This window comes from Peromyscus eremicus, chromosome 2 (genome assembly GCF_949786415.1).
Source record: "Peromyscus eremicus chromosome 2, PerEre_H2_v1, whole genome shotgun sequence".
Taxonomy (NCBI): domain Eukaryota; kingdom Metazoa; phylum Chordata; class Mammalia; order Rodentia; family Cricetidae; genus Peromyscus; species Peromyscus eremicus.
Genome location: NC_081417.1, coordinates 100,723,076 through 100,748,866, shown reverse-complemented (window position 1 = coordinate 100,748,866; position 25,791 = coordinate 100,723,076).

Genomic DNA, 25,791 nt, shown 5'->3' with positions numbered 1-25,791 from the left:
AATTTCAAAAGAGGTAGAGTTGTGTTTTTTGGCTTTTGTTTTTGCTTTATTCAGAAATTGCCAAGAGAACATAGAACAACAAAAGGGAAAATTGCATGCCTGTGTTTAAGTTTAAAGCCCCAGTCATGAAAGGCCTGGGAACAAAGGGACCTAGAGTAGGCTCTTAAAGATGATGACCACTGTGCAGAATGAGTTAAGGCTATCTTCTGGTGCTCTTATAGAGGTATCATAACCGGGCCACACTGTTGCAGAGGGAAGTCAGTTCCCAAATTGGTTGAGAATAGAATTCATTCACAGCAGAATGTTCAGCTCTCAGCTTTGCAGCGCCAAGGCACAGGAGACAAAGAGAAGGAGTCTCCAGCAAGGAAGTTTCGAAAACACCTTGAAGAGAAGAGCTATGCCTTCTGCCCAGTTCTACCTTCTATCCCCCAGAGAAATGGAGCTGCAGAGAAGTCCTAAAGCTGTGTGATTGCAACTCCAAGGCTAATGTGGTTCAGTAGAAAATGGTCTCTGCCCTTGTGTGTGTGAGTGCGCACACACACACACACACACACACACACACAGTTGGCCCTTAAGTGTATTCACACATAAGCCCACTAAGATAAACAAAGATGGCTCCCCTACCCTCAAAGGAATCCTACTGAACAAGAATTAAGTGTTTGTCTTCGATGAATTCTCATTGTTTTCAGCCATAGTGAACACCTATCACACAATCAGTATTTTTTGAGCACTTGTAAGATTTTGTAGCCTTTTAAATGTTCTTGTTCTCTCTCTCTCTCTCTCTCTCTCTCTCTCTCTCTCTCTCTCTCTCTCTCTCTCTCTCTGTGTCACACACACACACACACACATATCCCTATACACACACATACACACACATGCACTTGTACATGACACACATACATATATGCACACACATACATACATATATACACACACATGTACACACATAATACACACAGACACACATCCCTACACACACACACACACACACACACACACATACACACACACACACACACACATGCACACACACAATCTATTCCTCACTACTACCACCAAGAACCTCTAGGAATGTTAGAAAAGAGTAAAACCTGTGTATTTTTCATGTGTTTCTTATCAATACTTCCTAAATCTTAAAGAGCCAAGAAATTCAAGCAAATAGAGATCTGAAGCCTACTCAGGAGCTAAAACCTGGGACTCCTCCCTAAGTAGCTTTCAGAGTCCTCACTGTCACTAACCACAGCACAGCTCCAAATCCTAGGATTCCTTCCAATCTCCTAATGACTCCCAGAGCATTTCTCAGGGATGGAATAAACCTGTCAGGAGAAAAAGTCAGGTAGCTTGTAGATCTTTTAGCAGCCAACCTCCCTCTATTAGAGGGATCCCTGGGCATTTCTCCATGCCTTGTGAGGAGGGGCTCTGTGTTTTCTGGTCTTCTGGCAGACCCTCTGTGTTTGCAGTTATATTGTTTTCCCTTAGCATGGAAGTCTTCAATTACATCAAGTGATATTCTGAAAAGTCAAACAAATTAAAATACCTAACAGTCAAGGTAAGGGGGAAGGGGTGCCCTAGAGACATCAAACTGCAAAGAACTGGATAAAGACAAGCTCTTTATCTAGAAGGGTTCAGATATTCCTCCTCTGAGACTCAAGATTAGTTAGTTGGTTGGTTGGTTGGTTGCTTTGATTGTTATGAAATTTAGGAACTAAAAAGCCAGCTAAACTCTACAGCTTTTGTATCTTCTGTATTTTCTGTTGAAGATATGTGGAGAGGTTGTTTCCATTCTCAAGACACATAACCGGTACCTGCTGAAAACCACACCAGACTCAGATACACAGGTCTGTTTCCCTTACCTGTCTCAAGACAGCTTGCAATCCCTATCTATTTCATTATCTGTGACCAAGAACTTCATGTGTTTATCTTAACTATTGCTCAACATAGCATGTTTCTGCTCCAATAATTCTGCATAATGGTGATTTGTTTTCCTAGTAAGTTGTTCTTGAGGAGTCAACCCATTGGATATTGGCAAACCAAATCTATATTAAATGTAACCAGAAGCCTCACCATTTATGGAAAGGCTAACAAAAAAATCTGTAACATAAGTAGTATCCCTTAACTCATTTCTTCTACAAGTTTGTATGTGAGCAGGCTCTCTTAAAGTCAGTGATACCTAACTGCTTTTAAAATGTGATTACTTTTGTCACTAAATAACTATTTAACCATAATCTTCTTTTATTTCCCCAACCCTACAGTCTTACAGCATATTTCAACTACACTAACATCCTATTGGCAATTCTTTTCTTTATGGAATGACTTTCTAATTGGCTAAAACATAAAACAATTGTGTCACAGAAGAAAAATGCCCATTACCATTAAGCTTAACACTCTGTACTATTAACAACCACAAAGACGGAGGAAGGCCCAGGGAAGACCTAGGACTCTAAAGCCCTGGTCTAGGATTAAATGTGTGCTAATCTATCATTGTATCATACTACAAAAGCAGTCCACTGCTGCCTCAGCCTTCACACTGCACGAAATCAGTTCATATATATTTCCCATTTGGGGTTTTGGGCAACATTCCACTGAGATCTCGTCCAGGAAACTCCCTTAGGGCTTTCAGGGTCATAAGTCCTGCAGGTTTATGATGGTTTGATTTTAACTTCTGACTACATCGGGCAAGATTTTACATACCTGATGATAGCAGGCCTCACTGCAAGCCAAGGAGTTCTGCAATCCAATTGGTGGTGAGTCCTACTGATTCCCTAAAGCCTAGCAAGGAAGTGGAGGAGAAGGATAAAACACACCAAAAAATAGAATTGTTGCTAGGCACACAGAGTCTGGCCCTCCAAAGTGTTATGGGATTGACTTTAGAATATGTACGCTTGTGAATTTTTATATAGAAAATGTGTCCTGAATTCTACAACCTTGCTGCATCTGATGTCCCTACAATCACTTGGAAATCCTAAGAGACTCAAAGAGTTGAATCTTGAAAGCCAAAACCAATAAGAAAGAACCACAGAGCCAACTAGGACTTCCTTGACTTTTGAAGACATGCTGACATCTTCCACCAACAGGGTCATGGTCAATCTTTCTCATCCAAGGCTACCCAATACATCTAATAAGGTACAAGTCCTTAACTCTTTCAAGGTTTATTTTCAAAAAAAAAATTATCCTTAGGTAACATTTGTCGTTCAGGTTCATAATATATATTTCTTCCAAGACAGGCAAGAAAAAGCATGAAAAAGATGGGTTCCTCTTGTGGGGAACTGGGTATACTAGTTACCATTTTATTTTATTTTATTTTATTTTATTTTATTTTATTTTATTTTATTTTATTTTATTTTATTTTATTTTATTTTTGTTAACCTGACACAGATAGAGTCATCTGGAAAGAAGAAAACTTAGTTGAGGGACTATCTTCATCAGATTGCCTGTAGGCAAGTCTATGGGGCATTTTCTTGATTAATGATTGATGTGGGATGACCCAACCCACTGTTGCCAGTGCCACCCCTGGGCAAGTAGTTCTGGTTGGTATAAGGAAATAAGCTGAGCAAGCCAAGGAGGGCAAGCAAAAGCCAGGTTCTACCACGGTCAGTTCTTGCTTCCAGATTCCTTCCTTGAGTTCCTGACCTAGCTTTTTCTGATAATGGACTGTGATCAAGACCTGTAGGCCCAATACACTATTTTCTTCCTCAGTGGCTTTTGGTCATGACATTTATGAAAACCATAGAAAAGCAAACTAATAAAATGGATAAAAGCATGGATCAATACTTAGCACACAAGGAGGCAAATGACAAGGATCTAAGTTATCTCTTGTTATCTATGATCTAACGAATAACAATATATGATAATTTATTCAGTCCTACAGCACTTTGAAATTCAGAAACAAAAGCTATGTGTCTCTCCCAGAAAGATACATGTGGTTCCTACAATATTGCATTCATTCAAAAGCAGGTTTTGAGATTGTTACCACACAAAACCCTGACTTGTGATAGTTTGTCGAATGTGACCCCAAGATTTTAAGATCAACCAAGAGCCTTCTCACCAGAAAAATGCACATGAGACCAGGAATCATTCTAGAAGCAATGTGAAGGAAACTGGTCACCTCAAGTCAGAGACAAGGTTTTAGCCTGATTATTTGGCATGCTGTCATAAAAGGCTCAGAGTGGAGAAGACAGCTGTCAGGGGGTCAGTTGGCATTTAAAAATTACCCTTTTGCTAAAATGGTAGTTGCAAAAATAAATTCAAGAATTTAATTTGAGTAGAATAATAGTTTATTCATATGGTTTGCAGATTTTACCTTTTTTGTTTTTTTTTTCTTTCTTGTCCCTTCCCACTCTTCAAGTACACGTGTAAGTAAAATGGATAGAATACAAGAAAATTAAAACAGAGACCACAAAGCTGACAACCAAACTGAATAACCAAGAGCATACTCTATTTTTAGAATCCATTCATATATCTAGAAGCAACCATTTACATTTTCTTGCAATTAAAAATTATTTCTGTGACTATGAACTAATGGCTGATGGGTCACCAACTGGATCAGGCCCTCTGAATGGGTGAGACAGTAGATTGGCTTGATCTGTTTGGGAGGCATCCAGGCAGTGGGACCGGGTCCTGTGCTCATTGCATGAGTTGGCTGTTTGAAACCTGGGGCCTATGCAGGATGCCTTGGCTTGGCCTGGGAGGAGGGGACTGGACCTACCTGAACTGAGTCTACCCGGTTGATCTCAGTCCTCGGGGGAGGCTTTGCCTTGGAGGAGGTGGGAATGGGGGGTGGGTTGGGGAGAAGGTGAGGGGGGTCGGAGGGGGGAGAATAAGGGAATCCGTGGCTGATATGTAGAACTGAATTGTATTGCAAAATAAAAAAAAATAAAAATTTTTAAAAAACTGCAAAAAAAAATTATTTCTGTGGTAGTCTTTCAGTCATTGACTAATCTCTAACGAGCACTAATTAGCATTGCTCATGTAAGAAGCTGTAAAGTGATGGTACCTCACAGAGCAGATAGGCAACCCCAGGTCCTTGCTGTACAGCCATAATATCCAAGAACACCTGATTGCTTTAAAGCATTAACAACCACCTTGTGGCCACATGGAAATGGGATGGGGCAGGGAAAAGGAGAGAAAAAGAAAAAAAAATAAGATTATCCAAACTTTTTATTTGGCCCTGTCCTCAACTATATTGCCCCACTGAAACTGTGGAGAACCACTGTCAGAGTCTCAGAGTTCTGTTGAAAGTGAAACAGAACAACGGGGCAATTGCAGGTGCACATGCATGTACACACACACACACACACACACACACACACACATACACACACACGCGCACACACACACACACACACACACACACATGCACGCATGCACGCACGCATGCACACATGCATGCATACACCTTTTAAACTACACCCAGACACAGTCATTATGCAGCCCTGCCAGGAAATCGCCAGCATGCAAGGCAGTTCATCAGAATGAGTATGGAGTGATGCTTTGTTACATTTGGGCTTGTAAAGTCGGTTTTGAGGACTCTGTGGTTTTGGCTGAAAGACTTCGCTGAGCTTCAGCAGCTCAGCTGTTGGAGCCCAAGCCCTGTTCCAGTGCCAAGCATTAGTCCACATGCCATTCCCTTGCAGTGAAGACTCAGCTCTCTCAACATCCTTGTGACTAGAGAAAGGTACTCCTCCTCCCATCCCACATGTGAGGAGTGTCCCCTGGTAATGAAGTCATAGTGGGCTGAATGTACAGGCTTGAAATGAGCTGCAGCTCCAATCCTCGGGAGGGACAGGGGAGCTGGTCAACATCCCACAGTACCTGACCCCTTGGCCCAGAAAACACAATCAGCTTTCAGGGTTGTACAGCTTTTCCATTCAGGTGTTTCCAAGCTCTGCTATTAGATCATTATAATTTACAGGACCTCTCTGCATAAGGTGGATGGGTTAAAAGATCAGATGGTTTCATCAATGTGGTCTTTCTGTCAATGCAGGCTTGCCAGACAATGAGGGACTTTGTTACATGAAACCTAGTCCTCATTAGACGTCTCTCTGCTTCGGAAAACCAGTCCCAGCTGAATAGGCCTTTCTTTCCCATCATGTACATGAGGTGTTATCTACAAGGATATCAACATAACCATATTTTGAAATAACAGGCTCTCTACATTTAAGAAATGAAGACTGGGTTAAAGTGGAATTTAAAATATCTCATGTTTGGGAGTTCACTCTGCAGCTTTTCCCAGCAAATCAACAAAACACACACACACACACACACACACACACACAAATTTACATCACCAATAAAAGTATAAGTAAATGACTTATTTTAAGGATGAAGGCACTCAAGCACTTAAAGAGGACCATTCTATCCATCAAAGCAAACTTCTACAGTTAGAATGGCCATTCTGAAGCCACGGAACTCTGCTTACAGATTTACATTTTAACTCATTTGAAAGGCTTCCTTAAATTAGCTATGTGATAGTTTTGTGTATTAATTTGAAATAAAGTGACTTTATTATTTTTTTGGAAAAGATGAAGGATTAGTTTCTATTATCTGCAAAATTAGAGAAATAAGACTGATCACACAGTCCCTGATTCTTTGTACCAAAACCACCGAATAGAGCTAATTATCCCCAGCCCTCCCCAAACAGATAGTGGACAGGTGGAAGTCTTTCCCTAGCCTCCCTATGGGTAATGCACTTCAAGAACTGCTGCCATCCTTTGTCTTCTTCCCCTATGTGCCCTCGTCTTTTCTCTATATCCAGTCAGAGACAGGAAGTCCCAGAAAGGGAATGGATGGTACAGACTGCCTAAATAAACCACAATAGACAGAGTCACCTTTTGGGGATAGGCACATCCTAGGTTTGTGACCTTCTAGCATTTCCAACAGCACTGAAATGTCAAAGGTAGGAATGATGTTTGTCAGTCTAACAAGTATGCTTAAAATTTTTCAGCCTAGAGTTAAAGAATAAGTCTAGAGTCTGTGTATATTAACGCACTGTTTGGTTTCTCATTTAAAAATAAAGTTGTGATGGTTCCTTTTATGTCAGCGTATCACAAGCTATAGTCATTTGGGAAGAATGAAAAGAAAACACCCCCACCAGATTGGCCTGTGGACAAATTTGTAGTGCATTTTCTCGATTGATGATTGATATGGAAGGTTCCAGTCCACCATGGGTGGTGCCACTCATGACCTGAGTGTTATAAGAAGGCAGGATGAGCAAGCAATGGGGGCAAGGCAGTAAGCAGTGATCCTTCATGGGTTCTGCATCAGTTTCTGCCTCCAGGTTCCTGGCCTGTTTGAGTTCCTGCCCTGACTGTCCTCAGTGAAGGACTGTGATGTGGAACAGTAACCTGAATCAACCCTTTCCTCCCCTACTTGCTCTAGGATTAATGTTTATCAAGCAATAGAAACCCTACCTGAAACACAGGCCAAAGAAAGGCCAAAATAAATGAGTTGAAAATTACTGTGTATGCCTTTCAAAAAACACCAAAGGGGGAAAAAACCTGGGGGTGGGAATCTTAATACCAACATACTTATAGAATGAACCAGAAGGAAAATTTAAGAAACCCATATCTCATCCTCACTGGGAAGACATGGAGGGAAAAAACCATATTGAACAGAGACTGAAATAATAAATCTGAGACAATATACATGAGTAGCTATGACACAAACTGCCAAAACAGGAAACACTGGACAGCAGAATTTTAATCTATAGAACAAACAAAGTTGACCCTAATAAAAAGTAAATTCTTTAATGGCATATCATGAACTAGATAGCCAATAGAGAGCTCTAAAAAAATACTGACAGATCCAGGTTTAGTGGCACAAGCCCATAAGCTCAACTACTTGGGCAGTTAAGGCAGAAGGATCTCACATCTATATCCTATATGGACTACCTATGTGTCCAAGTTGATCCCGGGAAACTTCATGAGATACTGTTTCTAAATAAAAACATTTTAAAGAGAGAACAGAGAATAGAGTTCAGGGTGCAGTACTTCCACGCAACCACATGAGACCTTAGGTCAATCCCCAGTGCTGTACACAGAAGAAAAAGGAAAAAGAATGCCAATGGTTCCAGAATATGTCTCTGAAACTGCCCATTAGCTTCTTCCTGTTGCTTAGGAGAAGGAAAGAGAAGATGAAGAAATGATTTGGTGCATAAACAAGATGTCTAGCATTACACAGACTTCTCTAACTAATGAAACTGACTCCATGACTGTGTGCCCATCTCTGCATTCAGATGGGAAAGAGGGTAAGTTGTGATGGGAATCTATTTTATTTTGCATGGAAGCAGCACATCCTTACCGAGGCATGGACCGCAGACCTCCTGACAACTCTTTCAGCACACAGGCAGACAGGAGCCCAAATTGTGAGTCCCACTTTCGTTCTTATTGGATAAAACCTGTGAGCTATAGATGAACATATGGAGAACTGGCCTGCAGCTGCAGCCTGGAAACCATACATCCTATGCTGTGAAGAACTTAAATGTAGTCCCTAGTTTCATGTAAGATGTTGTTTATTCTGAAATCTTTCTTATACCACTCCTCCAAGTCATATCATGCTATACTATACAATTGAGATTGAAATCCTTCCAAATATGTTTGGTGTTTACTAGCTTCCTCTTTATTTGAAGCTAATCAAAAGACAATGATAAAAAAATTCACTAAAGGGAAACAGATGAAGTGCTAAAACAAGAACACCCATTGTTAGAATGTCATCCATCAGGCCACTGGCAGGCTGGCCACCTCTCCAGCTGTGAGGCTGTCAGCCTAATGATCTTAGACTGGCTAGAACAGAGTTCCAAGTGGGCGTTCCCAGGGACCCACACTACTGATTCACTGGTTGATCCTCTTCCTCTTCAATTAGACTCCAGAACATGTGTGACCGGGAAAGTGGAGTTGGTGGGATAGCCTCTGCCTTAGCTTCCTACTGCTAACATGAAGGACAGGTTTCCAAGTTGGTGGGTATGGTAGTTGGGAGGGTATAAATATGGCAAAGTGGGAAGGTGGAAGAGTTTGAAATCAGGCCCATGGTCAGCTCCACTTCCATCACTTGATAACTGTATGATTTAGTGTCCCAAAGCCTCGGCTCCCTCCCAAATTCCAAAATGGGGACATTAGTAGTTAGTTTCCTTATAGAGTTGGTGGGAGATAAAGAAGACAACCTTTGGGGAAACAGTCAACCTCAAATCTCCTTAAAGGGATAGAGAGTCTCTAAAGTGCAGTCTGGAGAATTGCCCAACAAATAAGCAGCTAGCAAATGAAAGAATAGCACTTAGAGAATCATAACACTAGTATTAAATTCCTACACACTTGGGCACAAAGAGCTTTTCATTTAGAAGCTCTGTGAATACAGGGAAGGCCCTTCCACACACAGTGTGTTAGGAAGCTTTATCATCACTGTGACTCAAGAGCTGACATAAACAGCTTAAGAAAAGGTTTGTTTTAGCTCACAGTACAGAGATGTCAGACCATAGTCTTTAGCTCTGCTGATTCTGGTCTCCTGATGAGGCAGAGCATCATGACAACAGAGCAACATGGAGGAGGAAGATGTTCCCTTATGGCATCAGGAAACAGAGGGCAAGAAGGGGACTAGAAACCAGAAGTTACCTTTAAAGACACATTTCCTCCAGATGGCCCTACTGCCCAGAGTCTCTACTCATTCCCCAAATAATGATACCAGCTGGGTAACAAACATTCAAAACATAAGCTATTGGGAGACAGTTCATATTCAAAGCACAGCATGAGCTCCTGCGTGTGCATGCACATACACATAAATAGACAAGAGAGAAAGAGACAGACAGAGATAGAAATAGAAACAGAGACACAGAAAGAGAGCTACTTATTCAGAAATAACAGGAAATCTAACTGGTAGAGTTGATGTAGAATTAAATAGATCACATTGGCAAGATGCTATGTGTAATTCCTGGCATATAGTCAATGCTTCTTTAAACAACTGCAATATTTTAAGAGATTTAGTACATGAATTTTGTTTTCATTTGTATATGATGTATTTTATATGTTAAATATAAATATATAACACAATTAGATAATATAGTATGTACTATAGCATATTTCACATGCTATAATATGTACTATGGTGTGTAACATGCAATATAGCATACATAACGTTCTATTTCTTTTCTACACATTACTAAAAAAAATACAAGAAAATGCAGTAGGTTTAAAAACACCCCCACCACAATGCACACTTTATGTTGGTTACTTTGACAGGTGGTTAATCAGTAGCTTTAACACAAACACATATCTATTATAGTAGCTTCCGAAATCCTTGCTTATGCATCCCATACTATGTGTTAGGAACTATGCTATGTAGTTTATATGTATTATTTTAAATTAATTCATACATAATTCTACTTATTGTGTACCTTTATTACAATAATAATTATTACAATTATACAACAGCTCCCAATTTCAGGCTTTATCCCACATCTATGCTCCCAAATAAAATAAAACATATTTGCCTAAAAAGTTACCTCTTGTAGATACTTGTTTACTAATGATACCAAGAAGATATGAATATTGTTATTGGAACCATTAACATGACTGTGTTAATGGTACCTGCTTGGTAGAAAAATACACTTTAAAAGAAAGAGTCTTAGACATAAAATTATGTGTGCACCTGAACAGACCAAGGAAACATGACCAGGGCCTCAGAGGTACCTACAAAGACTAGCAAGTAGCTCACAGAATTGGGGCATAGCTGAAGACCCACAGCCCTTCTTCCTGGCCTGAACTCATCCTGGCCTTAGCTTCCATTGCTAAGAGGTGAGATGGAGTGAAACCTGAGTTCTTGGGAGAATCTCCAATCAAAGGGAAAACTGACAGATATCGCCAGAGAGACTCTGGAAGCCAAGGTCCATCACAGCTATGAAAAGGAATTCTGAAAGCCACCCTGAAGGCAGGATCTGATGGGCACCAACCTGGCCAGCTCTAGCCAAGGCCAGTGAACCAGGCCACATGGGACCTAGCATTATTCACTTTCCCACAGTTATCTGTGAATTTCAATGACTCTGGGACCTTTCCCAGAATGCTTAAAGTTTAGTTATTTATTTATCACACCAAGAGATGTCAATAATTCACATGGCAGATAATGTAAAACAAACCCTACTGTTGGAGCACTCAGCCAGGTAGGGTATGATTATGTTCTTCATATTTCAAAAAAGATTTACAACATTCCTCCTGGATGACTGGAAATTTTGGTGCTCATTGGCATTAGTAATGTTTTAGTTTTATTTAATGGGTTCTGTTTGAACAGAACATGAGTCTAAAACATTCCTTATATTATTACTTATAAGTCATCCATAGCCAATCTTCATAAATTATGTAAGAGACTAAGACAAGGCCTGCCACATGGGTAAAATAATTGATAAAAGGGCAAACTAAATGCCTCAGAATGTAAAGGCACTTGCTGTGTGAGCCTAACAATCTGACTTTGATCCTTAGACCTCACAGAAGGTGGAAAAAGAGAAGCAACCCCATGGAGCTGTCCTCTGATCTCCACAAATGTGCTGTGCTGTTTGCCCCCTCAATAATAATTTAAAATTAAAAGGTAAAGAAAGTGCATGTATTATGACTTAGATGTAAGTAATACAATGATGTTTTCAAGATCTAGTTCTGCATTGCCTTCTACGGTGTGCAAGTTCTGCAGAGCTGGACCTGGGGTGAGGCAGAACTGGAAAAGCTAAGGAACAGTGGGGTAAAAGCAGTAAGAAGATGTAAAAGAATGAGAACGCAGGTGGGTGGCAAACAGAAGAAAAGCCAGCAGACACTGTGGCTTAAACTCACTCCACCCTTCATGAAGCAGAACCCACAGCCCGAAGCTCCTGAAGCCCCTTTCTTCCTGCACCAGCGAAACAGCTTCCCCACTTTTTAACGAGTGGATATCAGTACGCAAAATTTTCTCTTGGTCCAGCTTCTCCTCAATTCATCCCTGAATAGGATTGCAGGTCTCAGGAAAACAGACATCTCCAGATGCACAGCAACCCAGGGTGGTCAGCACTCTAGTGAAAAACTTAGGCCTCTTGTAATCTGTTGGTGGAGCTCTGATGAGTCATCTGAACTTCACAGAAATTGGAAACGTAAGGTTGGCTTAGCTGTCAGGAGATCTAATTATTCCCTTTCAACAAAGATGCACATACTTTGCCTCTCCTTGCAGGTTAAGCAAGAAGGCGAGGCCTCTCCGTGGGTCAAAAATTCAATGAGCCAGGCGGTGGTGGCGCACGCCTTTAACCCCAGCACTCGGGAGGCAGAGGCAGGCGGATCTCTGTGAATTCGAGGCCAGCCTGGGCTACAGAAAGAGTTCCAGGAAAGGTACAAAGCTACACAGAGAAACCCTGTCTCGAAAAAAAAAAAAATCAAATGATAGATCCCGCTTCAGGATACAATTCCTTCAGGCTATGGAAGAGAAGACCAAAATCTAAATTTATTCCTCAAACTTCATTTGAGAGAGGAGCAAAAGTAAGCTTAGAGAAGACTAGAGGGAAGGCTCTTCTCTCACGGAAAGAGGAGGCATGTTAGTGCCACCTACATTGTACACTAAGTATCAGCAAACACTAACATTCATAGAAAGATTTCAAAGAATGGAACAAAGAAAGAAAATAGCCAAAAGGTACAGGATCTAGTCTAATAAAATCCCTCCCATAAAAAAGAATGAAGCTTCTCAGAAACACTTGGAGATATAACGTTTTTAAATATCTAAATTCTACAAATGAAAATAATAAAACCACAGTGGGAGCTGAGTAGATGCACAGTGAAAAATAAAAAAGAGAGAGAGAGAGAGAATTACTAAAAAGTAACATGCTATATCAGATAAATAACAAAACACAAATGACAAATAGAAATGACTGGATTCTTTAATCTGAAAGAAAGCCTTGTAAATGTTGGTGAGAATAACATTGTCTATAGCACCCAGAGAAGAAATGTGTATAATAGAAAATGGATCAAAATAGAGTTCACTTGGTATATTAGGGTCACTATTACTAAAGAACAGAAAACAAGGATTGAGGAGGCTATGAAGAAATGGAATTTTGTGAACTACTGGAAGGAATGCAAAGTTGGTAGGAACATATCACACCAGATCCTCAAAAATTAATACATGCCAGAGGTGGTGGCACATGCCTTTTATCATAGCACTCTGGAGGTGAAGGCAGGCAGATATTTGTGTTTAAGACCAGCCTGGTCTATGTGAGTTCCAGGGTAGCCTTCTCAAACAACCAAATAAAAAAGGAAACATAGAATTACTATTTTATTTAGCTAAATCTACTTTAGGAGACATATATATCAACTTTAGGACACACACACACACATATGTATATGTAAATGTCAATATACACACACACGTCTATGTATGTATATGAAAGAGTTGAAAGCTGAGTCTCGGACATTTGCACCACACCTGCATTTGTAGTAGAGTTGTTCAAGTGGAAAAAAGGTGGAGACTAGATGCCTAATGACAGATGACTGCACAAACAAAACATGGTATATAAACACTATACCATTTAATACATTGTGATATGCACTAACACTGAAAGCATTAGGTTAGGTGAAATAAACCAGTCACCAAGTAACAAATGCTTTATGATTTTACAGAAATGCATTACCTAGCAGATCAAATTCAAAGATATGAAACAGAAAGTTATTTTATGGGTATGGGTAGAGGGATGAATAAAGAATTGCTTCAAGGGTATATAGTCTCAATTTTACAAGATGGGAACTTCTGCAGATGGATAATGGTCATGGCTGCACATGGATGCATGTGGATCCACATGGCTATGTGGATGCACTTGACACTCCTTAACTGGATACTTTACCATAGATACAGTGGTCATTTTGGCTATGTTTACTGAAACTTTCTATTTTTTAAAATGACCCACTATATTAATAATTTGATATTCCTTAAGTAGAGAATTCAGTAAACAAACCAGAATGAGAGAGATGAAAAATTAAAAATAGAAAAAAATCTGAATAAGCTGATCTTTTACAACCCATGTAGAGATGTAGTCTCATTTCTTCTCTGAACCTTAAGCAGCGAAACTTAAGAAATATATACATTAACTATTCAGGAAAAAGCAAAAGTAACTTGTACAAAAAAAACCCTATCAAATTCTTAATGCAGGCATTTAGTGCTATGGACTTTCTTCTTAGCACTGCTTTCAAAGTGTCCCATAATTTTGGATATGTTGTTCATTCATTTTCACTAAAATCTAGGAAGTCTTTCATTTCTTTCTTTATTTCTTCCTTGACCTGGTGGCAATTCATTTGAGAGTTGTTCAGTTTCCATGAGTTTGTAGGCTTTCTGTAGTATGTGTTGTTGTTGAATCTTAACTTTAACCCATGGTGATCCTATGAGATACAGGGGGTTATTACAATTTTTTTTGTACCTGTTGAGATCTCCTTTGTGCCTTGGTATGTGGTCAGGTTAAGAGAATGTTCCATGAGGTGCTGAGAAGAAGGTTTACTCTTTTGTGTTTGGGCGAAATGTTCTGTAGATGTCTGTTAAGTCCATTTGAGTCATAACATCTGTTAGTTCCTTTAATTTTCTGTTAAGTTTCTGTCTGGCAGACCTGTCTATTAGTGAGAGTGGGGTGTTTAAGTTTCCCACTATTAATGTGTGGGGTTTGATGTGTATTTAAGCATTAGTAATACCCAGCAAAACTTTCAATCACCATAGATGAAGAAAACAAGATATACCACGACAAAGCCAGATTTAAACAATACCTGTCTACGTGTCCAGCCCTACAGAAAATACTAAACTCCAACCCAAGGAAATTAGCTGCACCCATGGAAACATAGGCATTAGATAATCTCACACCAGCAAAATCCAAAGAAGAGAAATGCACACACTGCCAATAACAACAACAAACCAAAAAATAACAGGAATTATCAATCACTGGTCATTAATATCCCTTAATATTGATGAACTCAATATTATAAAAAGACACAGGCTAACAGAGTGGATATGAAAACAGGATCCATCCTTCTGCTGTATACAAGAAATACACCTCAACTCAAAGACAGGCATTACCTCAAAGTAAAGGGTTGGGGAAAAAAAATTTCCAACCAAATGGACATAAGAAGCAAAGTGGTGTAGCTATACTAATATCTAACAAAATAAATTTCAAAGTAAAATTAATCAAAAGAGATGGAGAGAACACTTCATATTCATCACAGGAAAACTCCATGAAGATGAAGTCTCAATTCTGAACATCTATGCCCCAAATACAAGGGTACCCACACTTGAAAATTCTTAAAACAAAGTATTTTTAGAAAAACCTACTTGAAGATGAAATGTGAATCATTCAGGACTGGAAAGGCCAATATAAATAATTGGTACTAGGGACTAAATCCACTTAAATTAAAACTCAGACTAAAAATTGGAGTAATTTTTTTACCAGCCTGACATTAAATATATTATATTTTGATTCTATAGCAAATAAAACCAATATCCTACTAGATTACAATAACAAATATTTTTGTATCTTGTCACATTAGCTAAGGTAGAGAATCAGCCATAGCAATGTTAGGCTCATCTCCACAAGTTCATTCCTTGTCACATCCAGACTTATAAACAGCCCCTCTTTATAGAATGCTATTTCAACTGTGGAAAATGAAACCCCTTAATCCCAAGTCAAAGTATGCACATGTGTGCACACACACATATACACGTACACATATATTAAAACTTCTTACTCATAAGAGGCAAACATCATGTCCAATCATAATTCATTGGCTAAAGTAGGCAATACAATCAAGTCTAACTATGGAGAAGGGACTTTAAGTACAGAGCTTGGGGAAACTGGACTGGAGAAAATACAAAAATGTTAATCCCATTTTCTCCATAAAGAATCTGTTTATTCCTTGTAAAGTCAAAAGGTGTTGGGAGAAAGCTGTAATGATTTCAATCTCTTGATATTTTTCTTCCTTAATTTTCTAGGAATCTTATATAAACTACTACTTTTGGAGGTAAAGAGACAATTATGAACTGGCCATGATGACTGACATTTGTAGTCTAACACTCGGGAAGCTGAAGCAGGAGGATTGACAAGAGGTTAAGGTAAGCCATGGTTACACAGTAAACCCAAGACCATCTTGGGCTACAGAATGAGTCTCTTGTGTCAAAAAACAAAAAGTAAACATAAACGACATGACTTACAACAATTCCATTGTTTTGATCAACTATGACTCTTCTATATTACTTAAGTCAAGTAAAATTAAATATAATCTTTTTACCTAAGTATAGAATTCATCATTGAATCCATTTTAATAAAGTTACCCCTTTTCCCTTCTTTAATCTTTGATTATATACAAATACATGTCTAGAATGAGGCCCACTATTATTAGCACAGATGGTTTATTTGGCCTTTCACAGATGGTGAAAAAAAAATACCCAGAATGTTTGACTTTAAACGGAAGTAAAGGCTTTGGTTTGTGGTTTCTATACAGGGTCCTCTTGCCTTGTTGCTTTGGGCTTGCGGTGACACAATATATAGCAGGTGCATGTGGTAGAGGAAGCCTACTCACTTCATGAGAAGTAAAGAGACAAATGGGAAGGAACCAGGATCCCAGTATCAGCTTTAAGAGTGTACCCACTATTGCTTAATTTCCTGTTCCTAGGACTTGCTTCCTAATGATTCTAGCCTTTCCCGACAGTGGCTGCTAAGAACAAAGTCTTCAGCACATAGGCCTATTGAGCGTATCCCAGATCTAAACTAATGTCATAGGTTACCTCTAAAGTAATGGTGTTTGGCCCACTATGTTGTTTGCCTCTGTCATTTACTATTGTTGTTGTTGTGGTTGTTGCTTTATTATTATTCTGTTTTACTAATACAATCAGTTATAATATTGTCATAAAAATTCCAGTCATGAGTGGATATATATCTCATTACAAGAGGTCTCGTGCAATGGTAACCATTTTTTCTATTATTCTATTACATGTTTTTCTATTATTGTGCCATGTGAGAACACAGCAACAAGGTATAACTTTGGAAGGAGTGCCTGCAGTAGAAACTAAACCCTGGCACCTTGATCTTGACCTTCCCAGTCTCCATCACTATGAGAAATAAACTTCTTGTTTATTTATCTTTGTATACTGTGAAGATGTAGCTTTGCCAAGGCATCTTCTGACTTGTTTATAAAGAACTGAATGGCCGATAGCTAAGCAGGAAGAGTTAGGTGGGACTTCCAGGAAGAGAGAAAAGAAGAGAATATAAATCTAGGTGTGGAAAGGATGCCAGAGGACACAGAGAGGAAACAGGAGGTACAAGATAGAAGAGAGGTAAAAAGCCATGAGGCAAAACATAGATTAATATAAATGGGTTAATTTATAGGAGCTAGTGAGACAAGCCTAAGCTATAAGTTGAGCTTTCATAATTAATAATAAGTCTCTGTGTCATTTTTTGTGAGCTGGCGGCCCAAAGAAAAGTCTGTCTACATTCTTCTTTATAAATTACATAGATATTTGAACTTCATTATACCTAAGCAAAGGCAATAATAGCCTTTTCATAACTCAATAGGATCCCTTCAGTCTGGTGGGTTTTCTTCTTCCATTCCTCATTTGAGGCACACAGCTCCCAATGAGACTGACAATTGCCTTTCTTGGCTAAATGCAACAAGAGCAGTTCCCCTCTGTTATCTTCATAATTCTGTCAAACTCTGCTCCAAGCCATGGGCAATCCCCAAAACGCTATATAATAATGAGTAGCTAATTACAAGCCAACAATAATATAAGGCCTGAGTCCTCTCTTGCTTCCAGCCTTGAATATTCATTAGGAAATGTCACATCTCTGGTATAATATCCGGTCTCCAGTCCCATCCCAATTCTTAGGGATACTTTCCAACCTACAGACACTGGGAGGAAGAAAACCACTTTGCCTTGAAGAAGACGTCAGCGAAGTTACCAAGACTCCCAAGGTACGGTTTTTGTTTTTTGTTTTTTTTCCAGGAAGTTTCCTTAGGAACACATAGAATAATCTTTTCAGTGTGCTTAGATTTAGGAGTATGCAAATATCCAGGTTAGTTTTCCCATTGCTGTGATAATTAATATAAAAGACAGAATGGTTCATTTGGCTTACACTTCAGAAGTTTCATCCCATGGGCATCCAGCCCCGTTACTTTGAAACTTAAGATAAGACAGGCGCATTACGGTAGAGTGTGTGTTGCATATGTGGCTCTCCATGTGACAACAGGAAAGCAATAAGAGAATGAACAGACAGAGTCCAGGACAAGTGCATCTTCCAGGTACATCTTCAGTGGCCTACTTCTTCTAACTAGACCCTACCTCTCACTTGCCATCACTGTTGTTTGGGTTTTGTTTTTTTTTTTTTTACTCTTTTGAGGGGCTTGTCACCCAGCTCCCAAATAAATCACACATGGAAGTTTATTCTTAATTATAAATGCCCAGCCTTAGCTTGTCTTGTTTCTAGCTAGCTTTCTTAACTTTAGATTAACCCATCTGTCTTTTGCTCTGGACTTTTCCCACTCTCTTCTATAAATCTTACTCTCACTTTTACTCCGTGGCTGATTGTGTAGCTGGGTGGCTGGGTGACTGACCCCTGATATCCTCCTCCTTTCTCTCTCATTCCTAAAACTCCCCCTTCTCCAGATTTCTCCTTCTATTTATCCTCTCTGCCTTCCAGCCCCACGTATCCTTTCTCCTGCCTTGCTATTGGCTGTTCAGTTCTTTCTTAGACCATCATGTGTTTTTAGACAGGCACAGGAACACAGCTTCACAGAGTTAAACAAATGCAGCATAAACAAAAGTACCACACCTTAAAATAATATTCTATAACACATCATCTCACAATAATGCCATCACATGACTCCATCATATATTTAATCCATTGACTAAGTCAGAACCTTCATAAGCTTATCACTCCCCAAAAGTCTATCAGCTAGGAACCAAGCTCCCTAAACATAAGTGTTTGGGAACACTGCAGTTAAGTCACTGCACAGAGCCAGGACATTCTGCTATTTGTTGAATGGAAACAAGGGAAAGGAATACATACATGCACACACACACACACCACACACACACACACACACACACACACACACACAAATAACTAAAGGGAAGTTGAAGGAAAGCTACCGGTTGACAACTCAAATGTACTGTTTTAGCACATCAACACAGAATTTTAAAGCTGAGAGGTCAATTTAGAACACGTACCTGAAGGTTAAGGACAATTGCTTTTGTTTTTGGAAAGGTCCACTGCAGATGATGAAGAGGTTGAGAGTGAGTTATTTTCTGGAAGACTACTCTCAGTTAACCTCCAAAATAGAGCAATTTCTTCCCCAGTATGCCAAATCTTGTGCAGAACAAGAGAATGTTGAGGAAGGGTCTGAAATATCGGAGAAGGGAGTAAGCAGGATGTCCAAGCAGGCCAACTGGAGGATTTATGACCAGTGGGATTTTATAACCAGACAGATTCTCATTTAGACAGAAGCTGAAGGGGGTAAAGAAAGCAGGAGAAACAGAGAGAAAAGAAAGATAGAAAATATGTTAACAAAGAGGTAGACATTTTAAAAGTCAATTTCAGATCTGAACTTCAGAAAATCTTTCTGATCAACTAGAGTACATTGGCACAGCATAAAGCCAAACAACTTCTAGGTTTTTCTAGAGACTTAAAGGCATAGGAACATGATGCATACAAAATGGCTTGTCCAATGTGCATAAAAATCTGAAAGCACTTTTTTTTTTTTTTACTGTATATTAGCTATTGGGCCATTTAAAGAGGGCATCTCTTAAGCAAATGAAATCTAAAATTGTTCAAAGCAAGCTTATGTCCCCGATGGTGCATCTTCTAGATTCAGTGCTTGGGGCATTTTTTGCATTCCTACACTGCAGTATATCACAATTCCCAAACAAGTGGTCTTGTTAATTCCACTCAAGTTTTTTACTGTATATTAGCTATTGGGCCATTTAAAGAGGGCATCTCTTAAGCAAATGAAATCTAAAATTGTTCAAAGCAAGCTTATGTCCCCAATGGTGCATCTTCTAGATTCAGTGCTTGGGGCATTTTTTGCATTCCTACACTGCAGTATATCACAATTCCCAAACAAGTGGTCTTGTTAATTCCACTCAAGTAGGAGAAGCTTTTTACACATCTTACAAGTACACAAAGCTTTAACATAAGTAGAAGTTACAAATACTATCAGAGAGGAATATGCTGCTAAAGTCAATTTTACATGCTATAAACAAACAAACAAAAATCTTTGCTCACTTACGCCTTGGTATTTTATTAGATTACATGTATGCTGCATGTCATTCCAAAAGAATCTGATATATGTGTTACACACACTGTGTGTAGTTGTGACATAAGCATTGGCAGCCTCCCAAAATATAATTCTCACTGTTTTTACCCTGATATTCATGAGAAGGTCAAGTTGCAAGAGTCTTTAATTCTCAATAATTTAAACAATTGTTGTCAAAGGTGGCAATATTAAAATATATCTTTCCATTGACATCAAGCCTTATCTGAACATCAATATTAAAGTGGCTTGGTTATGTGTCAGGAATCAGGAGTTAGTTCCAACGCCTTTGAGGAAACTATTGCATGGAGGCTATCTATGTTCTGTTCATCTCTGATCATTTTCCTCTCTTAGCTCAGTGCTACCTATATGCTCCTTCTTTTCACCTTGTGTCCTCAGCCTGTCAGCAGCTTTCAGCAAATTGGTCATATTCTGTCATTTAGACTTAGAGTCCATCTAAAGAAGTTAATGAGTCACCAAATGCTAGCTCGCTTAAATACATTTGATCTTGAAGTAGGAGCCTATATATTGTATCTAGCGAATTATTATGCACTGACCTTCAGGTCCTACTACCCACCACCTCTACCAAAACAAACCTAGGGACACACTGATGGAACTGATAGCTTCACTGAAGTGACATTAACATGATCCATTTATTTTCTTTTACTAAAAGTAGATTTCTCTCATACAATATATTCTGGTTATGTTTTTTTCTCTCTACTCCTCCCAGTTCCACCCCACCTCCCGTCCCAACTGGATTCACCCCTTTTTTGTCTCTTACTAGTAAACAAACAGTCATCTAAGGGATAATAATAAAATAAAATATAGTGTGATGAGATTAACAACAAAAAAGTTAGAATAGGACAAAACAAACAGAAGGAAATGAGCCCAAGAAACAGATACAGTGCAGAGATGCACACATTTGCACACTCTGGAATACTATAAAATACAAACTGTATATATATATATATATATATATATATATATATATATATATAAAACTTTTAGGGTAAAAAAATAAATAAGCAAATAAAAAAAAGTAAAAAGTAAAATTAAAAATAATATTTTTTTTTAAAAATATCCTTGTTATTACATTATGAGACAAGGAACCTCCAAAGATGCCACTGAGTTCGTTTTCTGTTGGCCATCTACTGCTGGACATGTGACCTACATTTAAGACTAGTTTGTTTCCCCGGTGAAACTCCTTAGGACAGTGGTTCTCAACCTTCCTAATGTTGTGAACCTTCAATATAGCTCCTCAAGTTGTGGTTATGGTAACCCCCAACTATAAAATTATTTCATTGTTACTTCATAACTGTAATTTTGCTACTGTTATGAATCATAATGTAAATATCTGATATGTGACCCCTGTGGGGGCTGTGACCCACATGTTGAAAACCACTGCCTTAGGAGAAAACTAGTTTTTCATTTGCAAGTGGTTATCAATTGGAGATATATTCTGAGTTAGGAATGGGGGCATGTGTTCATTTCCCCTTTCAGCTCAAGGACCTCATCTAGAGCAGACCTATGAAGGCCTTGTGCATGCTACCTCAATCTCTGTAAGATCATATGTGCATCAGTCCTGTTGTGTATAGAAGGCTTTATTTCTTTGGTATCCTCTATCCCCTCTGGCTCTTACACAGTTTATACCTTCTCTTCTGAAGTGTTGCCTGAGCCCTGAGAGGAAGAATTTGATGGAGACTTCGTTTTTTAAGTCTGAATATTCCAAGGTTTCTTACTCTCTGCATATTGCTTGGCTATGGGTCTCTGTATGTGTACCCATCTGCTGCAGGAGGAAGCTTCTCTGATGATGGCGGAGCAAAGCATTGATTGATGAGTTGAGTAGAGTAGAGTATCATTAGGAGTCATTTTATTGCTGTGTTCCTTTTGTAGAACAGTAGTATTTGGTTTCCCCCTACGTCCCTGCATTATGTAGTCTCAGGTTCCTGGTCACATAAGTAATGTTGGATATGGGTTCCATTTCATGGGGTGGGCCTTAAACCAAAGCAGATACTGGTTGGTTACTCCTACCAGCTTTATGCCACTACTGTACTGGAGTATCTTGCTGGCAAGACACTATTGTAGATCAAAGGTTTGGTAGCTGGGTTGACATTTATATTTCTTCTTTGGGAGCATGCAGAATACCTTCCTGTACCAGAGATGCTATCACACATGAGTGAAAGCTCCATGTGGGCACCATGAGTTGTGTAAGTGTTGTCTTCAGCAATAGGGCCTTGCTATCAGTTTGTGGAGTACAACCTATAGTCAGCAACAGCTAGGTTGTTTGGGGGTTCCCATGGATTGGCCAACAACTCAGTTCCTAGTACTGAAGCTTCATTTACCTAGCTGGGGCTCTGTCTCCTTCATTATTTAGCGATTTTACTTAGATTGTCTTACATATGTGTATATTTTAGGAAGTTTCTACTACATTTTGGTTTCCATATAACCCTTAATTTTAGCTGTCCCTCATCCCATATTCCTTAATTACATATTCCCTTCCTTATCCACCTCTTCTTTCTCCCTCCCTACCTGATCCTTCCATTTCAGTTTCCCCTACACATCTACCCATAACTATCTATTCTATTTCTCCTTCCTAGGGAGATATATTCCTCCCCACTAGTACCTTACTCTATATCTAACCTTTATGGTTCTATGGATTGTAGCTTGCTTATCTTTGGCTTAACAGTTAACATCCACATACAAGTGAATATATATAATTTTTGTCTTTCTGAGTTACCTCACTCAGGATGATTTTTTCTAGTTCCATTCATTTACCTGTGAATTTCATGATTTCATTTTTTAACAGTGGAGTAACATTCCATGTGTAAATGTATCACATTTTCCTTATCTATTCATCCATTGACAGACATCTAGGTTGTTTCCAATTTCTGACTATTATGAATAGAGCAGCATTGAACATGGTTGAACAAGTATCTGTGTGGTAAGATAAATCATCCTTTGTGTATGTGCTGAAGAGTGGTAGAGCTGGATCTTGAGGTAGATTGATTCCCTGCTTCCTGAGGAACCGTCACACTGATTTCCATAGTGTCTGTACATGCACTCCCACCAGCAATGGATGAGTGTTTCTCTTACTCCACATATTCCCTAGCATGAGCTGTCACTTGTTTTATTGATCTTAGCCATTCTGACTGGTATAAGATAAAATCTCAAAATAGTTTTGATTTGCGTTTTCCTGATGACTAGGGATGTTAAACATTTCTTCAAGTGCTTCTCAGCCATTTGAGTCTCCTCTTTTGAGAATTCTCTGTTTAGATATTTTTTAATTGGGTTATTTGTTTCCTTGATATCTGATTTTTGAGTTCTTTATGTATTTTGTATATTAGCCCTCTATTGGTTGTGTAGTTGATAAAATCTTTTCCCATTCTGTAGGCTGCCACTTTACCAGAATGTCAGTGTCCTTTGCTTTACAGAAGCTTTTCAGTTTCATGAGGTCGCGTTTATTAATTATTGATCTTAGTAGCCATGCTAATAGTGTTCTGTTCAGAAAGTCATCTACTGTGCCAATGAGATCAAGGCTACTCCCCATTTTCTTTTCTATTAGATTCATGGTATTTGGTTTTATGTTCAAGTCCTTTACTCACTTGGAATTCTTTTGTGCAGGGTGGTAAAATATGGATCTATTTGGATTCTTCCATCCAGCCATCCAGTTTGACTGGTACCATTTGTTGAGGAATCTGTCTTTTTTCCAAGAATACCATCCATTTTGAAGAAAAGCCTTCCTAGTTTTCAAAAGGCTTTTCTTCATGTGCTGGGTGGCAGAGTTCTCTGTCCTGGAACATGTTCATTGTCTGGTAAATCTTTAGGGCAGAGACTCTCTTCAGGCCCCACCTCCTGTGTCCCTGGTTAACACACTAATTTTGCAAGTGAAAAACAGCAACTGGTAAAGAAAGACTTGCCAGGCAACTCTAGAATTTAGAATTGCAATAGACAAAGGGGGGAAGCTGGAGGAAGCAGATTTGTTACCTACATATAGAAGCCTTTGGAGGAACCCTCCCAGTAAAGGAGGATTCATTTTCATTCTTTCTTAAATTATTATTAGAATTGGACATCTTTGCTCTTTTTTTCCTTGCCATAGTCTGAATGCTTAGGTCCCTCTACAATTGATGCTGTAACCTAATTCTCATGGTGACAATATTAAGAAATGACTAGCTGTAAGGGAGTAGCATGTATGGACAGGTGGGTTCCTTATAAAGAGCATGGGGAGTCTTGTTCTGACCTTTGGCCTCCTATGGGAGGGTTCAGCCCCTCTCTAAAGGATGTGAGAGCTTGGGCTCATCTTGTGAGTATGAACTGAGCCTTTTTCTGGCATGGATTTGCTAACTCCTTCATCATAGACATCCCAGCTTCCAGAACTGTGAGAAACAAATTGCCATTACCTATCCATTGCCAGCCTGGTGTACTTTGTTATAGCAGCAAGAATGGACTAAAACAAGCTTTATCTCTAAAAGGGAAGATCTTCTCTTATAAACATGGCCATGATGCTTTACACTTCTCATTCTCAACATTGAGAGTTACTTTCTTGGAAGCATATAAAGATCTTAGAGATTTTTTTAAAGAAAATTTGATGCCCAAACTAAGCACAACAAAAAGAATGCGGTTTATTATTGCACCTTCATAGTAATATGGAAAGTATTTTTTAAGCTCCAATGTGGCTATAGCTTTTAAAATTATCTCAACATCAATAAAAGATCAGTGCCTGATTATTGTGATCTTTTAAACGTATCAATTTTTAAGTCAGACACATGCGACAATTAAAGCACTTTCTCTATTTCCATTTGAAAAGAGTTCATATCCCACATTACAGAATTCCATTTCTTAATCAACCCTAAATTGTTCACTGGCTTCACACTACGTAAGAATGAGAGTACATTTCTTGGTACACAGCCGCCAAACTCCTGAACATATTTTCTAATCAAATCCTCATGTTCTCCTCATAGATTTTCTTTATATCTGGGTGGGGACAATCTCCCCAAAGTTCAAGTCTGAGGTCATAGACCTCTGTTGAAGCCACAGGGACTGAGGGTCTGGCAAGAGAAGGGGGGTGAACAAAGTGAGCCACAGGCACTTAGAGAGTTGGGCTGCCTTCTTGCCCCCACGAATTTTGTATTACATCTGGTACTACAGGGAGCTTTAGAAGGAATGAACGATGCTAGTCCCCATATATACATCAGCTGCTGAGAATTTGCCATGATTCTTGGTTGAGAATGAAAACATGGATCCACAAGTCTGTATAACTAATAGTAAAATTGGTTTTCCCAGGGGTTGGCAAAAGGAACTCTGTAATTGGGAACATTTCAAGGGTGTATAAGATGAGCATTCAATGCTGGAAAGCATTAAACAGAGGGTTTTACAGTACGTGAAACTCAGCACGGGTTTGCTTTATGCTCCTTCTTCGAGAAAGAAACTGTTACATCATTCTCCCTGAGGACAAATCACCCATTTGGGCAAAAGGAACCACATCATGAATAAGGGGCAAGGCCAGCTTCATCAACACAGATGTCTGTTCTGA